The 19,556-nt window shown below is 45.2% G+C and overlaps 2 long non-coding RNA genes across 3 annotated transcripts; one reads left to right on the top strand and one right to left on the bottom strand.

The window, feature by feature from the left end:
- Positions 1 to 1,503: 1,503 nt before the first annotated feature.
- Positions 1,504 to 19,209, bottom strand: LOC122431688. 2 transcript variants are annotated; one of them, XR_006266597.1, is made up of 6 exons: positions 18,408 to 19,209; positions 12,286 to 12,431; positions 9,466 to 9,557; positions 9,248 to 9,369; positions 8,219 to 8,401; positions 1,504 to 4,249 (listed from the first exon to the last, which is right to left on the bottom strand). It is a non-coding gene; the product is annotated as an uncharacterized LOC122431688 (long non-coding RNA). The 2 variants fall into 2 exon arrangements; XR_006266598.1 differs by lacking the exons at positions 1,504 to 4,249; positions 9,248 to 9,369 and having other exon boundaries at positions 8,048 to 8,401.
- On the top strand, positions 4,225 to 17,738 carry LOC122431689. Its single transcript, XR_006266599.1, has 3 exons — positions 4,225 to 4,509; positions 5,770 to 5,884; positions 17,433 to 17,738. It is a non-coding gene; the product is annotated as an uncharacterized LOC122431689 (long non-coding RNA).
- Positions 19,210 to 19,556: the final 347 nt, after the last annotated feature.

Below are 19,556 nucleotides of genomic sequence, written 5' to 3'. Positions count from 1 at the left end.
CATATCCATTGAGTGAGTGATGCCATCCAGCCATCTCATTCTCTGTCGCCCCCTTCTCCTCCTGCCCTCAATCCTTCCCAACATCAATGTCTTTTCCAATGACTAGGCTCTTCGCATCAGTTGGTCATTTCCAATGAATATTCACAGTTGATTTCCTTTAGGATTGATTGATTTGATCTCCTTGCTGTCCAAGGGACTCTTAAGAGTCTTCTCCAGCACCACAGTTAGAAAGCATCAATTTTTCAACACTCCACCTTCCTTATGGTCCAACTCTCTCATCCATACATGACTGGAAAACCATAGCTTTGACTATATGAAACTTTGTTTGCAAAGTAATGTCTCTGCTTTTTAATACATTCTGTAGGTTTGTCATAGCTTTCTTTCCAAGGAGTAAGCATCTTTTTTTTCCCCCCAATTATTTTTATTAGTTGGAGGCTAATTACTTTACAATATTGTAGTGGTTTTTGCCATACATTGACATGAATCAGCCATGGGTGTACATGTGTTCCCCATCCTGAATCCCCCTCCCACCTCCCTCCCCATCCCATCCCTCTGGGTCTTCCCAGTGCACCAGCCCCGAGCACTTGTCTCATGCATCCAACCTGGACTTGCGATCTGTTTCACACTTGATAATATACATGTTTCGGTGCTGTTCTCACAGATCATCCCACCCTCGCCTTCTCCCATAGAGTCCAAAAGTCTGTTCTATACATCTGTGTCTCTTTTTCTGTCTTGCATATAGGGTTATCATTACCATCTTTCTAAATTCCATATATATGCATTAGTATACTGTATTGGTGTTTTTCTTTCTGGCTTACTTCACTCTTGTATAATGGGCTCCAGTTTCATCCACCTCATTAGAACTGATTCAAATGAATTCTTTTTAATGGCTGAGTAATATTCCATTGTGTATATGTACCACAGCTTCCTTATCCATTTGTATGCTGATGGGCATCTAGGTTGCTTCCATGTCCTGGCTATTATAAACAGTGCTGCGATGAACATTGGGGTGCACGTGTCCCTTTCAGATCTGGTTTCCTCGGTGTATATGCCCAGCAGTGGGATTGCTGGGTCATGTGGCAGTTCTATTTCCAGTTTTTTAAGGAATCACACTCTTCTCCACAGTGGCTGTACTAGTTTGCATTCCCACCAACAGTGTAAGAGGGTTCCCTTTTCTCCACACCCTCTCCAGCATTTATTGCTTGTAGACTTTTGGATAGCAGCTATTCTGACTGGCGTGTAACGGTACCTCATTGAGGTTTTGATTTGCATTTCTCTGATAATGAGTGATGTTGAGCATAGCATCTTTTAATTTCATGGCTGCAGTCATCATCCACAGTGACTTTGGAGTCCAAGAAAATAAAATTTGTCACTGTTTTGATTTTTTCCCCATCTATTTGCCATAAAATGATGGGACCAGATACCATGATCTTAGTTTTCTGAATGCTGAGTTGAATGAATCCAGGTGTAGGTCTTTTTTTTAAAAAAAGTTATTCTTGGTGCTCAGTGGGCCATTTCACTGTGAAAGCTTATTCCTTTCTTCACTTCTAGGAAACAATATGTCATCGCTTTCTTTTTTAATTTTTTTCCCTTCCATTCCCTCTGTTCTCCCTTTCTGAAATTCCTATAAAATAGGATGGTAGAATTTCTGGATCCATCCTCCATGGATTCCCCACTTTTTTTCTATGCCAACATGAGGTGTTTTTCATTAAGTAATAAAAATAACTAAATGAAATCTTCCAAGTCCCTTTAAGACTCAGCCTTGCTGTGTGCACAGCAGGTGATGAATAAACACGAGCCCCTTCTTCATTCTCAGCACCTACATCAACAACCACATTATTATCAACAGTAACATTTATTGGTTACTTATTGTGTGAAGGCGGTGAGCAAAGTACTTGACACAGAACCCTATTTAATTCCCAGAAACCTATGAAGTAGGTATAATTATTGTTTCCATCTTACAAATGAGAACACTGAACCATAAAGCAGAGAGGTTGGCAAACTACTGCCAGTGGAACAAACTGACCTCTGTCTTCTAACTTTTATTATTATTAGCTGCACCATGGGGCTTGTGGGATCTTGGTTCCCTGACCAGTGATCGAAACCAGGCCCTGGCAAAAAAAAGCACCAAGTTCTAACCACTGGACTGCCGGGGAATTCCTATCTAACTTTTCTTTTATACTGCCCATCTCTGTTCTTTTGAACTGCATTTTGGGAGAACTTCTCCATTTGATCTTTCAACTTTGTTATTCACCCTTCAGCAATATCTGTTTTGTGATTAGTCCATTGAATTTTTATTTGGAAAACTGAGTTCTTAAATTTCCAAAATCTCCAGTTGATTTTTTTTTAAATATATGAAATATCCTTTCACATTTCTTGTGAACCTATTAATTGCAGTGAATCTGAAGTCTTGTTCTTTAGTTTTTGTTAATTCTGCCTATTTAATATTTATTTGGCTGCTTCAGGTCCTAGTTGCATCACTCAGGATCATTGATCTTTGTTGCAGCATGCAGGATCTTTAGTTGTGGCATGCAAATTCCTAGTTCCTGAATGAAGGATCTAATTCTCTGACCAGGGATCAAACCTGGACCCCCTGCATTGGGAGCTCAGAATCTTAGTCACTGGATCACCAGGGAAGTCGCTAATTCTGTTTCCTGATGTTAGGTTTTCTGATAGCGGATTGTGATGGTCCTGTTTCATTATCCTGACTTTATTCAAATGTGTAGTTTTCTAGATATTTGTCCATGTCTTTATTGTGCATTCTTACTTTTATCTGTTTTGTTTACTGAGCCCCCATGTAGTAACTTTGTGGAGGAGTGGAGCGTATTGGTTAGGGGTAGGTGAGGTGGGTGTAGGTAAGGAAGAAGAGGACCTGTCTTGTCTTTTGGGTATGACAATCCTCTTCTCTTTCTGGACTTTAGCTGTTTGGAACAAGACCTTACCTCTGGCCAAAGAGCCTCATTTGAGGGGAATCTCCCCCACAGCTGGGTGATCAGTGTAGGTGTGAGGATAAGGAAGGGGGAAATTTCATTAGATACTTCAAATGCAGTTTCCAAATTAACAATCCCAAGGAATGGCCCAGGTTCCATTAATGCTGAAATTTTGAAATTGAAGCTCTTTCTTAACATTTCTACTTTTGTGCCAGACTTCTTGTGCATGATTTTAAAACCAGTGTCAATTTGTTCTTTATTATCTGCCTTTGGTGTTGAACTTAGAATGGTCTTCTCTACTCCTTTCCACTCCAAAATGATATTAATAAATATTCATCTATCTATTCTTCTTCTTTTACTATTTTTATGATTTTATATTTTACATTCAAAGGTTTCAGCCATCTGGAATTTATTCTAATGTCAGCCATGACTCAGATCTCTAACTTAATTTTTTTCCCTAATGGTGAGCAAGTTGTACCCACCATGCCTTTGGCCTTTTAAAAAGCAGCTCAACTCCCAGAGCTCCATAAAAGCCTAAGAGTTAAGAATAGAAAAGCTAGGACTGTAACTCAGTCAGATCCTAATCTCTGCTCTATCACCACTCACTCTGGGACTCTGGAAGCACTCTGTTCTCCTTAGGGAGAAAGCTCTGGCCAATGATGTAAGGCCAAGAGGGCTGAGGCAGTGAGGAGGATTTGCAAAGAACCCTCTGGAGGAGGTTAACAGAGGCTGTGTCCCTGCCACCAGGCAGGGCCTTATGAGAAACAGTTGGTCAGCCTTGCAACTGTTGCCAGTGGCCCCAAGCTCTCCTCCTGAACTGTATTCTCTTTCTTTAACCCCTTTGTCCTTTCTTGACTCCAAGCCCAGTTCACGCTGCTCCTCTGTGAAGCTTAGGTGCTCCTTGTTCTGGGCCTCACTGCATTTGGGACTAGTGCAACCTTTGCCACTGTTTGTTGACACGTCAATCAGATAACAAATAAACTAAGTTCCCAGGTTCAAGGGATGCTGCCTGCCATGTACAGGAGACAAGACCCCAAACACCAGAGGACAGAAGATATGGCCTCTCCTGTAATGTTCGCTGGGGCTCCAACTGTTCGTGGCACCGTGGTTGGCCCCATGGAGTGGCTGTGACTCTGATCTGGCCGCCCGAAGCTAAGGAGGCCATTCTATCTGATGAGTGTCAGATCCTGGAGAGAGCAGGAAGAGTCTTGTCTTCTGATTTTCTCTCTTTCCTCGGGGAGCTGATAACTTATGTGTAAGTGTGTAGAGGGAATCTTGGAAGAAACTTCAGGAAAGAAAGAATCAAGCCCAACAAAAGCCTTCAAAGAGAATAAGGGATAAAGGTGAGTTGGAGAATGCTCATTCATCTATAAAAAATGTGCACCTATAAATGTGCATCTATAAAAAATGTTCTTGTGTGCTGAATGTGTGTGAGGCTCCAAACTCTTAACACACTGTGTCTCACTTGATCCCTGTGAACCCAGCTGGCATTTTGTTGATGAGGAAGCTGCATTTTGTTGATGAGAAGTGAGATGACTTAACTATGATCACCTCGAGGGGGCCACAACCAGAAATCCAGGTGAGGAGGGGGTTAACTTCAGAGAGGAGAAGGACCCACCCTTGGCTGTTTGTACTTCCTCTTCTTCTCCTTCTCCTTCTGCTTGGAAGTACCTGGTGGGGCTGAACAGAAATTTCAGTCTTGTTCTCTGGGCCTTTGCACTGCAGTTTCCTCCGCCTACATTGCCCTTCACAGCACTTTTCCTCTGGTGAAATTTTAGCCTCCTTGGAGAGGCCAGCTCCCATGTCCTGGCTCCGATAGAGCCTCTTGCTCCTCCTCCTCCCCTTCCTGGAGCCCCTTCCTGGAGCCCTTCAGGCAGGGTCCAGCCTGACTGTAGTTCATGAAGTATATGTCTCCCCTAGGCCTGCCTCCCTGCAGGCTGCCCTCACTGAGGACAGACTAACTCTTTTTGGTCTTTCCAGGGCCCAACATAGGGCCTGGCGTGTATGCTTGTTGAATAAGTACAGGCAGAAAACCAACATTTTTTTGAGCCGTGTCAATGCATCGGTTTCAGAGCTTGTTCCTTTTTATCCCTCTAAATCCTCCCCTGAAGATTATGTGAAACTTAGCTGAGAACCACAAAAATGCTCATTCCTTTGACTTGTCTTTTGCACTATTTCCTTGGGAACTATCCTTTTTTTAAATTTCCTCTAAAAGATATTTTACACTTTGAGAATTAACAAAGAGAAAATTTCTTAAAATATACATATATTACAAAATTTATCAGCGCACCCCTTTCCAAATGCACAGTTCAGTAGTGTTCAGTATGTTCACAATGTTGTGAATATGTAAGGTGAACTTTTCCATTTTGCAAAACTGAAACTCTATACCCATTAAACAATTGCCCATTCCCTACTCCTCTCAGCCCCTGGAAACAACCATTACACGTGTCTCTATTAATTTGACTACTCTGGATACCTCATGTAAGTGAAGTCATACCGTATTTGTGTTTTTGTGACTGGCTTAATTCACTTAGCGTGGTGTCTTCGAGGATCCCTCATGTCATGTCATAGCATATGTCAGAGTTTCCTTCATATTAAAGACTGAATAATATTCCATTCAGATGTACCTTTTAGTTTGTTTCTTTTTATTTAATTTTCAACTTTTCTATTGCTTTTCAGTCTCAGATTTTGCTATTACTTTCTAGTTTTACTGCATTGTGATTAGAGAATGTTATCTGTATTCATCCTACTTTGAAATGTACTGAGATTTTGTTCTTTTGTTTTCCTCAGCCTGTCATGTGGTCATTTGTCAACAGGCACTAACAAGAGTATATTCTAGGTTTTCAGGGTACGGAGTTTGATATCTTTTAATTTGATCTGCCTCACTAAGTTAACAAATCAAGTCCTCCATATCCTTCCTTATTGTGTGATTTATTGATCATGGACTAAGAGAGGTAAGTGAGAATTTTCTACTATTACTATATTTCTGTCCATGTCTCCACATACTTCCTTGTTTTTTGCATTATAAATTCTGATACTTTATTTTTGGTGCATAAATATTTATGACAGATCTTCACTGTGGCTCTCAGCCTTTATCATTACAACATTTTCTCCTGTGGCTTGTCTTCTGATTTTCTGTGAACTCAGCTGTGTCTGATATTAATATCATAATCCTTTTTTGTTGTTGTTGTTACCTGTATTTGCATGTATGATATTTGTTCTGTTTTCTATTTTTTCCTTCTCTGCCACTTTCAATCTGTTTGAGGAGCACTATTTTAGATGTGTCTCTTACACATGGCACTAGTTAGGTTTTATTTTGTGATTTCATGAGCTGTTTCTAAAGAGTGAAGTGATCAGGTCAAAGTTAAAGAAAGCTTTTAAAGCTCTTGACCCTCATGGCCAAATAATTTTTTCACTGGTTGGACTGCTCTGTCCTATTACCAGCATTTAGAAGCAAGCCATCTCCCCACCATTGTCAGCATGACTATTACACTGCTGCTTAAATATTTAATAGGTGAAAATGGGACCTCATTGTTCTTTCATGCTTTTCTTGGCCTCATCTAATTCTATTTTAAGTAAATAAAGATGGAAGAAAAAAAGAAGTTAAAATGAAACATTCCATTTCAGATATCTTCAGTGAGGTTAAAATGGGTGGTGGTGTTTCTTACTCCAGATTTCCATGACATTGGACCAATCTTTCCACAGGCTCCTCAGCTCAGGCCTTGGATCTCTGCAGGAGAAACTGTCCAGGTTTCTTTCTCATAGCCCTATACCATGCTTTCTTCCCTCTGAAGTGAATAGGCAAAGTAACAGAATAGGAAGATATTGGGTCTGAAGCTAGATTGAATCGATTTAAATCTCAGCTCCATCTCTGCTGCTTACTAGCTGCCTGTTTTCTGGCAGTTACTAAACCTCTCTGTACCTTGGTTTCCTGAGGTAACAATTCTCAAGGGTAACAATGACTGTAATAGTAAATATAGTAACACCTGTTGGGGTTGTTGTGCAGAATAGTTAATTTATGCAAAACACCCAGACAGGATTGCTGTTGGCTCTTCCTCTGGGAAACACACGGTTTCCACTACAAGTACGGTGGTTTTGGTGGAAGCATGTCCTTTTTCCAAGACCCTGCTCTCTTAGCCATTGCATTTAGTCTTAGGCCAGGGGCAGGCTCCTCACAAGAACAGAGCCAATCACAGTCCTTTCCTGGGAACTGAAGCTGGGACACGAGAAGAGAAGCCTTTGCTGCCTTTCTGATAGGGAAGCTCCCACGGTGTGAGACCCAGGCTTCTGGCAGCCGTGTTTCCAGACTGTGAAGGGAGCCCGGCTTTGAGAGCCAGGCTAACTGACCAGTGGAGAAAAGTTGACATCAGAAATGAAAAGAGACAGACATTACTGGAACCCTTGGTTTTGGCTGTCTCCAAAGGCACCTTATGGGCCAATAAATACCCATTTTCTCTAAGATTGCCCTCATTGAATTTCTGTCACTTGCAATCAAGAGTCTGAGTACATTTCCTAAGGCACCTTAGGACAGTACAGATCATGGGGTCTCCTGTCTGTCAACCTCTCTGAAAAGCCCTCCCTAAGACACACACACACACACACATTCGCGCACACGCACTCACGGCAACTCCCAGCCTCTAGACATGAACTGGTGTTCTTTCCCCGCCTGCACTGCCCACACAGACCTTAGCTCCTCCACACACACCAGAGACCACTGTGCTCACGCCTGGCCTACGGAACTGCACTTGCTAAACAGGATGTTATCCCGGAAATCTGTGCCCTTCTCTATACGCCCCTTGTTCTTTTTTTTCACTGCCCTATTCAGTAACTTCGCAAATATCTAATGAGCACCTGCCAAGAACCATGTCAGGCCTGGGGCCCCAGAGAGGCAGCAGACAGTTCCTGCTGTCAAGGAGCTGCAGGCCACGGGGGCCATCAGGCTGTCAGAAGACAGCTCCAAGAGAGACGGCGGGGCGGGTGTGGAGCAGATGTTTCTGCCAAGTGCCGTGGGAGCTCAGAGGGGGCTCTGTCACTGGCTGCCAAGGATTGACTGCTGAGACTCTGCTCTATCTGCCTCCAGCTTCTCCCCACCCCAGCCCACCCTGCCACTGCTACCAGAATGTCTCCCCCAACAGCTCAGTTCAGACTGCCTCTGCCCCCTTCCCAGGCCTGAGCCCACAAGCCTTAGCCTGGCAAGACCCTAATCCAGATATTACCCCAACCTACTTTCTCAGCCATGTTGTTCCCTGGTCCTCATTCAGGAAACCCACCCATGGCGGGCCACTCACCTCCATCACATGTGTCTGTGTTGCCCACCTCGGTGTCTCTGCTCAGCCTGCTCCCTCTGTCTCCCATCCCTGCAAGTCCGAGTTGTACACACCTTCCAAGGTGAGGGATGGCAAATGTGTGCCATGTGCCTGCTCCGATCATCTGGCTGTGTTGCCGTGTTGAGATGGATTCTGTGGACATACCTGTTTTCAGTGAAAGAGGAAGGGATCAGGGACTTCCCTGGTGGTCCATTGGCTAAGACTCCAAACTCCCAATGCAGGGGGTCTGGGTTCGATCCCTGGTCAGGGAACTAGATCCCACATGCCACAGCTAAGACCTGGCACAGTCAAATAAATAATTTTTTTTTTTAAAGAAAGAGTAAGGAATCAGTCAGCAAAATCAGCCATGGGCACCAAATTGGGGGCGTGCTGGGGCTGTGGATCAGGGAGAGGTGGAGGGTTGGAGGGAGTGGGTGGTGATGAACAGCACTCTTGGGGTGCAGGTGCATTATGGTCCAGGTTGAGGTCTTATGGATTGCCCCATCCCCATGAAGACTCCCTTGCTCCTTCAAGTGAAATTAACCTCTTTCTCTTCTGAATTGTTATAGCCTTCTCTCTGTGTCTCAGTGAGAGCATAGATTGCCTACCTTTTTATGGTACCTCTGCTTTTTTTATCTATTTGAGAGGACAGATGGTACCCTATGGAGTATGGTACAAGGGAGAAATTCAAAACACATTAACCAAATGGATGGAAACCCGGTTGGTTCCACATGATGGAACCGTGTGAAATGCTAAGATAGATATACAAAGAGCCGCAAGGGGCCTGTCCCGAGGGGCCGACCTTCCCCATAGCCCGGGCAGACCTGAGGATTGTTACAGTTCCGTTCTGACTCCTGAACCAATGTCCGGCACTGCGGCTTCTGCCTGACCTCCTATCTTCCTGGGCATCTGTGACCACTGCGGTCTGAGCTCCCAGCTTCTCTAATTCATCCCTTGACTCAGTAAACCAGGGTTGATGCCTCCTCGGCATCCTTCTCCTCCCGTGCTCACCGTTACGAGCCCAGGGACGATGTCCTGCCTTCAGTCTTATCACGGGCCGGGAAAGAATGGGGCAGAGGTGGTGGAAGGATGGAGATCTGAGTCACAGGATTCAAGGAGAAGTGATACGGGCCCTAAGACAGGAGCAGAGAGGGTGCTGAGGAGGGATAACAGCGGCTTCTGGGGTGGGGTGGAGTAGGGGTGGAAGTTCTTGACACACTCATACTCACCAAATTTCCTCTTCCTCCACGCTCTGCAGCACGTCATGGCTGGGTTGCCTGATTGTCACTGCAAGCTCTGTGCCCCCCAGTTCCCAGGGGGCCTGTAAAGATGGAGTGAGGAAACATTTAAACAGCCTCAGAGCCTCCTACCTCTCCCTGTCCCACACAAACACTCAGGCCTCAGGAGCCCAGCCCTAATGACCACTCCAGGCCTAAGAGCTTCCAGCCACTCCTGGACTCTCTTGAATCTCCTTAGCTGCTGTTCACACCTGGGATTCTGGACCCAGGTAACCATCTGGGCTCCTGAGCCACATGGGGGCCTGTCCCCAAATTATTCTCGGGGCTCCAGGATGACTAGCAGATTCACTCGGGCTGCCCTATCCCTCTGGTGCCACCCCAGGCACCTCCCTCACCCTTTGACCCACTCCCCTCCCTGCTTCCCGCTCCACACACGTTTCAGCTGGAGACCCAGCTGCAGAGCCATGCAGCCCTGTTGGCAGGAGATGGGCTGGCTTGAGAGCTGCCTGGAGGGGAACGTGGCAGATCACATTTCTTCAGCTCGTGCCAAATATTCAGACGCAGCTTTTCAGACAGACACAAATTGCTCATCCAATAAACACAGAAGGGCTAATCCCAAGACATTTATCAGAGTGGGGAAAGATGAGAGAAAAGGGAGACACCAGAGGCCTTTGAGAGCTGGCCTGGTGTGGCTGGCCTGAGGGGAGGTGCAGGCACTCCCAGGGTTTTCTCCTTAGAGGACCTGAAACCCAGCACCAGGGCATTTGGGTTTGCTTTCACTATGACACATAAAGCCAGCACTGGTGTGTACACGTCCCAGAACAGAGTGGCGGAAACGAATGCAGACCAGGCTGCCTCCGTGGGCAGTCGGCCCCCATCACCAGTTGTCAGGGGTGGTGGGGATTAGCCGTCTGCAGGGACTCTGTCATTTCTCAACCATGCACTTATAGTAAGCCCTCAAGGCGTGCTGTGATTCTAGGCAAAGTTGTCAGGAGAGGACACTCCTGGACTGGAATTTCTTACTTCTGGCTGACAGGCGTGAGAGCACAGCTGCTGAGAAACAGGTTGATGGACTTGGCCGATCACAATGGCAGTGGACTGGAGACACAGGGGGCCTCCGTCAGTACCAGCGGGCTAGCCAAGCCCTTGAGGTCCTTTGCTCACCCCTTTCTGTGTTCCTCTTTAGGGATTCTGCCCAGAAATGAAAGCAAGCAGGCCGTCCTCTGACGCCCCGTCTTGGAACTCAGGGAGGGGAGGTCCCGGTGAAGTCTCTAGAGACAGCCTGGGTCCTCCCAGGACCTGTGCCATGCCACTGGGACTTTGGTGTGTGCCCAGGGAGAGGTGGGCATGTGCCCCCTGGAGGGAGGAGGCACCAACTAGATCGGAGTGAGGGCGCGGGAATAATTGCCAGCATTTATATAGTTGGGCACTGTTCTTACTTTTCTCCCAACACCATGGCACAGTAGATGTGCTATTATTGATACCATTTTTCTGGTGAGGCACTAAGTGAGGAACTGGGTCTTGTCTAAGCTGACCCAGTTCGTGAATGAGAGGCTTTAGAATCTGTGCTTTTAACTCACCATACTGCCTACAGGCCCAGATGATTTTCAGAAATCAGCTTCAGAAACACCAGTTGTGTGGGAGTACTTAGGAGAGTAGGGTTTGGAGGCTGGAGCCCCCAGACCTGGGATGGTGCCTCTAAGGCTCAGTGTTAATGCAGGTTTCCGAGAACCTGGGGAGTCTATAATTAGGCTGATTAACCCTCTTAGTTTTCCAAGAACTGAGAGGGATCTTGGGATGTTGATTTTCACTTTTAAAACTGGAATAGCGGTTCAGTGCTAAAGAATCCACCTACCAAAGCAGGAGACCTGGGTCGGGAAGATCCCCTGGAGGAGAATATGGCAACCCACTCCAGTATTCTTGCCGGGAGAATCCCATAGACAGAGGAGCCCGGCAGGCTATAATCCATGGGGTCACAAAGAGTCAGACATGACTTAGCAACAGAATTTCATGTTCATGGGCAAGTAGGGGTAAGTTGACCATCCTGCCTGTAACACAAGGGCTGGTCTTGGATTGCTGTCAACAACTTCAGGTCCAACCTGCAGGCTACCTTCCCCTCACATTCCCAGGCTAGGGAATAACAGAGTGGCGTGCTGACTGGGAAGAGGAGCAGAATAACCACCAGCTAGCAGCAGCTCTTCCCAAATGCTTAGGAGGTACTATGTGCTTAGTCACTCAGTCGTGTCCGACTCTGAGACCCCACGGACTATAACCCACCAGGCTCCTCTGTCCATGTGGATTCTCAGGCAAGAATTCTGGAGTGGGTTGCCATGCCCTCCTCCAGGGGATCTTCCCAACCCAGGGATAAAACCTAGGTCTCTTGAATTGCAGGCTCTTTAACCATCTGAGCCACCAGGTAAGCCCAAACTTAGGAAGTTCGGACTGTAATGACAGGCAGCAATAAAGCAGGGACACCTCAGCCGTCAGAGCTTAGTGGGAACAGGTGTCCTCTGGCAAGGCCAGTCTTACACAATTAGGAAGACTGGGAAATTCCCAGGGGAGGGCTGGCAGGCAGCCCAGGTGGCTCCCAAGGAAGCTCAGGCAAGGCCCCGCCCACCCGGCCTGCCAGGAGCAAGTTTCTATTCTGGTTCCTGAAACTTCATTCCTGCCGGGAATGGCCTCTCCTCTACGCACCTGTGCCTAGGCTAAGCATCCCTTACCCTTCTCCCTCTCTAGTTTTGTCCCTGCTTGGTACCTGACCTATTTGTCAGTCTCTTTGATTGTAAAGTCTGAACTTCACTCGTGCAATACCTGCAAGATTCCAAGAGAAGGAGAAAGGCACAGAATCCATGGGTAGAAATGCTGCTGGGTCTCGGGAGGGACAAGAATGGGGCAAGAAACCTCAGGAATGTAGGCAGTGCTCGCTTTTCACTTCTGGGCCCACTTCTCTTTGTGGTCTGTAAAATAGAAGACATTGCAAGAGTTCATCCAGCTGCTCAAAATAAATTTGTTTCCTGCCCAAATGAAGTCAATCCAAGACACTGAGAAAACTTCCAAGTGAGATTGCGCAATCCCTGTCAGAGGTTTTTGGAGGACGAGTGCAATAGGAAGAAGTTTGGAACATTGGTCATGTGCAAATGATTTCCCAGTTTTGAAAAAGGAGGGGTGGTGGTCGGTTTCTGTTACTTCAAACAGATCTAAGGGGGGAAAGGGAGGGGGGATTTGCCAGTTCCCATTACTGATGAGTCCGGGGCAGTCTGATATGGCCATAGCGGGCACCCTCCTACCTCCTTTTCGGCTTCTCAGGCAGGCTCTTTCCATGTGGTAGTTTTAGGGGGTTGAATAGTATACCCCCCAAATTCATGTCTACCCAAAACCTCAGAAAAGATATTTTTTTAATAAATAATTTTATTGATTCATTTATTCTTGGCTGTGCTGGGTCTTTAACAAAGAGTGGCTGTGTGGGCTTTTCTCTAGTTGTGCTGAGTCAGGGTTACACTCTAGTTGCAGTGTGCAGACTTCTCACAGAGATGGATTTTCCTATGGAGAATGAGCTTTAGGTATGTGGGCTTCAGTAACTGCGGCACACAGGCTGAGTTGCTCTAAGGCATGTGGAACTTTCCCAGATCAGGGATCGAACTTGTGTCTCCTGCATTGGCAGGCGAATTCTTTATCATTGAGCCACCCAGGAAACACTCAGAAAAGATCTTTTTTTAGAAATAGGGTCTTTACATATTCAATTGGTTAAGGCAAGATGAGGTCATACTGGATTAAGGTTGGGCCCCTTTTTCTAGTGATTGGTGCCCTAATCAGAAGAGAATACATCTGCAGAAGAGAGAGATACACACAGAGAAGGCCATGTGGTAACAGAGGCAGAGTGGAGGGACGCAACTAGAAGCCAAGAAAGGTCAAGGTTGCTGGAAGCCACTGAAGGCAAATGAGGCAAGGAGATATATTCCCTAGAGCTTCTGAAAATGCTAGGGAAACATCCTGTGTTTGGACTGCTAGCTTTCAGAACTGTGAGAGAGGAAATTTCTATTGTTTTCAGTTGCCAAGCATGTGGCAATTTGTCACAGGAGTCCTAGAAAACTAATACCCTTGACAACTCTGGGTTGGCCACCCTAGAGGAAAAGAAGAGGCTTTTTCTCAACATTTATCAAAATTCTGGAGAGGAGGGGACCTTTGCTTCCTGAACAGATCACTGCGACTGGAGGGAAGCAGCACTCTGTTTGGGCTGATATGAACTCCACATTCACTGAGGGGACTGCAGTGAGGTTGATTATCCCAGCCAAGTGGGGAAGGGTGGACATCTTTTATCAGCATGAGGAATGAATACAGGGGAGACAAAATTAACACCTGTCCATTACAGGGAGGAAAAGTTCATTCTGCAAATTATGCTCTCATCTTAGAATAGATTTTTTTAAAAATAATTTTATTTATTTGACTATGCTGGGCCTTTGTTGCTGCATGGGCTTTTTCTCTAATTGTGGTGAGTGGGGTCTCCTCTCCAGTTGTGGAGCTTGGGTTCTCATTTTGGCGGTTTCCCTTGTTGCAGAGAACCAGCTCTGGGGCACAAGGGCTTCAGTAGTTGAGTTGTGGCGTGTGGGCTCAGTAGTTGTGGCTTCCAGGCTTTAGGGCAGCAGGGTCAGCACGTGGGCTCAGTAGTTGCGGCTCCCAGGCTTTACGGCAGCAGGGTCAGTGGCTGTGGTGCACGCGCTTAGTTGCTCCACACATGTGGGATCTTCCTGGACCAGGGATTGAACTTGTGTCTCCTGCATTGCCAGGCAGATTCTTTACCACTGAGCCACCAGAGAAGCCTAGGTGATAGTACAATTAAGAGGAAAAGTAACCTGCTAAATCACTGGAGTGAACCTATGTCATTACATCTGTTCATTCAGCATGCAAACCCCTATCTTATTTTGGAGGAATTTTCTAACAATACCATTACAGTATCGTGCTTAGTCGCTCAGTCATGTCTGACTCTTTGCGACCCCACGGACTGTAGTCCACCAGGCTACTCTGTTCATGGGGATTCTCCAGGCAACAATACTGGAGTGGGTTGCCGTGCCCTCCTCCAGGGGATCTCCCCAAACCAGGGATCAAACCCGGGTCTCCCACATTGCAAGCAGATTCTTTACTGTCTCAGCCACCAGGGAAGCTGCCCTGGCTCCCATAGAAGCAGAAAGGGAAAGACTTTCCTTTTTACTTCCTCGCAGCCAGGGGTCAGTCATGTGAATTAGGCTCAGCCATTCCCACCAGGGACTTTTAATTTTTAGGAGGTGAATTTAAGAGGTGATGTAGTGTAGGAAGTAGTCATGACAACAGCAGCAGCAGCTGGACCCATCCTGAAGTGGTGACGCTCAGTGTTTACCAGCAGTAATGGCCACGGCAGAGCAGTGGTGTCATTGACTGTCTATGCAGTCAAAAACACTGATCGGTACAAAGACTGTATTTAAAAAGTTCCAAGTCAACTTGTAGGGGGTGTTTCCACTGTTCCAGGGTTCTGTCTTCAGCTCTGTCTCTAACATGGACATCAAAAAGTGAAAGTTGTATTAGAAGCACTGGTAAAAGTGTGGTATATGGAACTATGGGGGTGAGTGATAGTCCTGCTCTCTTTTGCTCCTGAGACCCCAGCTAGAATGTTGAATTCAGACCCAGGTGCTGCTCTTTTATGGAGGAAAGTGACAGGCTAGAGTCTGGTTAAAGAAGAATGATCAGGATGGGGAAGGAACTCAACCATGAAGCATGAAGAACAGTAGAAATGACAGATATGAGTCAGCCTAGAGAGGAACTGACTTTATGTCAGGAGAAGGCATATGTCTGACCTTTTAAATCTTTTTTCACTTTCTATTAAGTGAAAGAAGATTCAGTTTATTCTCTGTGGCTCCATGGAACATAGCTGGCATCACTGCTATTAGTGAGTTTCAGCTTAACATGAGAAGGATTTAGTTGTTGGGTCTGTGATATCCACAGTGGAACAGGCTGGCTCATAATATAATGGGCTCCCTGACACTGGAGGTGTGCACACAAAACTGGGTGAACTCTCAAAAGTGTATTGTGTGAGAAAATCCTATTGTGTGGATGAAAGAAGAGCTGGTGTCCTTCCAGTTTCTCTCCAGTTCTGAAATCTGACCAGGTCCATAGGCCACGTTGGGAAGGGCAGGAAGCTGGAGGTAGGAAGATCAGGGGAAATGTAAATTGTGAGTTGTTATCTAAAAAAAAAAAAAAAAAAAAAGGAATGGAGGATTGCATTATTCTCAGTCCTTCACCACTCCCTGTATTTCTCTAGAGATAGAATACATTTTCCTGTCCTGCTAATGTTGGGTTGGCCAAGTGATTAGTTTTGGCTCACAGTGTGAGTAGAAATGACCATTCCAAGCATAGTTTCAAAGGGGCATTGGATTTTTTCACTCACTCATCTTGTGCTTTTGCCATTACCATGTGAAAAAACATGCCTTTGGTAGGTAACACAGAATAGAGACTCATGGAGTAGACTCACCTAGCCAACCAACAGATCTGCAGCCTTAAGCAGTGCTGCCCTAACCAACCCATGGATACGTGAGAGAGAAGTACATGCTTTACTGTTGTGAAAAGGGAAAGTGAAAGCTGTTCAGTCGTGTCCAACTCTTTGCAACACCATGGACTGTCCATGGAATGCTCCAGGCCAGAATACTGGAGTGGGTAGCCGTTCCCTTCTCCAGGGGATCTTCCCAACCCAGGGATCGAACCCAGGTCTCCCACGTTGCAGGTGGATTCTTTACCAGCTGAGCCACCTATAGCACTTAGATTTGTTGGTTATTCGCTATGTAGCATTATTATGGCATTGAGACAGATAGGATATTCCAACAGCCCTTCAGATACAGCATGGAGAGCAGTTCCCAGGCTTCTGCTGGCCTTTCCGGAGTATGACAAAGTAGCACTGGAGGAAAGAACTCACCCCAACAGACTGTGGGCACGTTCTTTTCTGGGAATAGATACTGCTGGGAATGGATGGCCAAGGTCACTTCATGGGGCACAGACCCAGCACCAGGGGCACTCTGGGTTTGGGGGAAAGAATTCGAGGAGGAAGCCAACCTCACTTCAGGTCATGGGGAGAGACCCAGCTGGGCACTCAAAACAAGTGTGGATGGGAGTACCATCCCGAGAAACAGTTTATTTATGTTATAATGACACAAATTCTTTACCACATCTCTCATCAGGAGGTGAAGTCTACTTCCCCTCCTCTTGACTCTGGGCTGGCTCTGTGACTTGTTCTGACCAACAGAATGTAGTGCACGTGTCACTGAATAACTTCCAATACTTGGCCTTAACAGATCTTCCACTCCCTCCTATGTATTTGGGAAATTCCTTCTTAGGGTCTAGCTACCATGCTGTAAGGAAGCTCAAGCAGTCATGTGGAAAACTGAAACTTTTGGCTAACAGTTTCAACTAAACTCCCAGACAGCAACCAGCACCAACTTTTAGCCATGTGAATGAGGCCATACACCAGCCAACACAGTATGAAGCAGAAAACCACCTAGTTTTTCTTTTTTTTTTAAATTTTTAATTTTTTCCATTTATTTTTATTAGTTGGAGGCTAATTACTTTACACCTAGTTTTTCTAAGAAATCTCAATCCCAAACTGCAAAAACAGTTTACTCAAAGTAAACTAAAACCTAGAGGCAGGATTCATTCTAGGACACTCCCAGTAGTGTTTGGTTTCAAGGTCAAGGACATGACTGTGTAACTCTTGACAGTAAAATCTCATAAAGATTTCAAGCAGTGCCTTACGGAGTTCTCACCTAGATGACAGTGCTTCTAAGAATCTTAAGAAGTTGTCCGACAGTATCCTGACTCACAAGAGGAGGGAGGAACTTGTGTTGAGACTTGGGGATGTAGTTTTTGTCGAATGGAGTGAAACTCAATAAGGTTCGTGGGAAATACACAAAATTTTTGTTTATTTTCTCCTCACCTAACAGAATTGTACCAGCATAAGTACCACTAGCTTGGACTAAAATAGACAAAGACAGTTCAAAATGAAATGAGGGCACTGGGCACCCACCGAAGCAGCCTGAACAAACTACTCTGCTGCAAACCGAGGGAAAGCAGGAATGACCCAGAGGATGGAGCCAAGAACCCAGAGGGTGAAAAACCACAGAGCACCACATTCCCAGACTCTGGAGCAGGGGGGAATTGTGACATTTGCACCATGGAATCCTAGATTTCCTAAAGACTTAAGGACTGCTATGTTTATTACCCCCTCTTAAGTAGGAGTTTCTATTATGATTTTCCTGTCCCTGCCTTCCCGTTATATGTTGGATATGAGGGAAAAAGATAACTTACAGAAAAGTTGCAAGTTTAGTGCAAATGCTGTTTTGAACAATTTGAGAGTAAATTTCTGACACAATGCCACATTACCCTGAAATCTTATGTGCATATTTCCAACATAAGTTGTTGTTGTTCAGTTGCTCTTTGCAACCCCATGGACTATAGCACACCAGGCTTCCCTGTCCATTATCTCCAACATAACTGCTGCTGCTGCTGCTAAGCCACCTCAGTCGTGTCCGACTCTGTGCGACCCCATAGACGGCAGCCTACCAGGCTCCTCTGTCCCTGGGATTCTCCAAGAGAATACGGGAGTGGGTTGCCATTTCCTTCTCCAATACATGAATGCATGCTAAGTCACTTCAGTCGTGTCCAACTCTGTGCGACCCTATGGACAGCAGCCCATCAGGTTCCTCTGTCCACGGGATTCTCTAGGCAAGAATACTGGAGTGGGTTGCCATTTCCTTCTCCATTGTTAAGGTCAGGTGTCCGGAACCCCCGCCTCTCTCCAAAATCCCGCCCCAAACCGCATTTTATTTTAGATTAGGTTGGGACTAGATGAAGCGGTAAAGACATAACTACAATAATCAAAATCAAGAAATTAATATTATGTATTACTATTATCTTACCTTTAGTCCTCAGTCAAGTTTCACTCGTTGTCCCCAAAATATTCTTTATGGCAGAAGGAGCCACTTCAGAATCATGGTAATGCATTTGGTTTCCATTTCTCTTTAGTTTCCTTCAATGGGGAACAGTTCTGCATCTTTCCTTGACGATCATGACCTCGACAATTTTTTTAGGATTTTAGCATGGTTATTTCGTAGAATGTTTCATAATTTGGATTTCTCTGTTTCCCATCGAAATTACAAGTGTTTTGTAGGAGAGGTACTCTGAAGTTCTGTAAATATATCATTAAAGTTTCTTTATCCTAATAAAGCTTAAAAGCTTCTGCACAGCAAAGGAAACTATAAACAAGATGAACAGACAACTCACAGAATGGGAGAAAATATTTGCAAGTGAAGCAACTGACAAGGGATTAATCTCAAAAAATATGTAAGCAGCTCATGTAACTCTATGCCAGAAAAACAAACAACCCAATCAAAGAATGAGCAGATCTAAATAGACTTTTCTCCAAAGACATACAGATGGCCAAAAAGCACATGAAAAGATGCTCAATATCACTAATTGTCAGAGAAATGCAAATCAAAACTACAATAAGGTATCAGCCCATACCAGTCAGAATGGCCATCATTAAAAAGTCTACAAACAGGAAATGCTGGAGAAGATATGGAGAAAGGGGAATCCTCCTATACCGCTGGTGGGGATGTAAACTTGTACAACCACTATGGAGAACAGTATGGAGGTTCCTTAAAAAACTAAAAGTAGAACCGCCATATGATCCAACAATCCCACTCCTGGGCATATATTCTGAGAAAAACATAAGCTGAAAAGATTCATGCACCCCAGTGTTCACTGCAGCCCTGTTTACAATAGCCAAGACCTGGAAGCAATCTAAATGTCCATCAACAGAGAAATGGATAAAGAAGATGTGGTTCATATATACATTGCAATACTACCCAGAAATAAAAAAGAACAAAATAATGCCATTTGCAACAACATGGATGGACCTAGAGATTATCATATTAAGTGAAGTAAGTCAGACAGAAAAAGATAAATATATCACTCATATATGAAATCTAATTAAAAATGATATAAATGATATTCACAAAACAGAAACAGAGTTCCAGATATTGAAAACAAACTTATGGTTAACCAAA

Source organism: Cervus canadensis, chromosome 30 (genome assembly GCF_019320065.1).
Source record: "Cervus canadensis isolate Bull #8, Minnesota chromosome 30, ASM1932006v1, whole genome shotgun sequence".
NCBI classification, from domain to species: Eukaryota; Metazoa; Chordata; class Mammalia; order Artiodactyla; family Cervidae; genus Cervus; species Cervus canadensis.
Note: the sequence above shows the minus strand (reverse complement) of the source record. Positions and strands in the feature narration are given on the sequence as shown.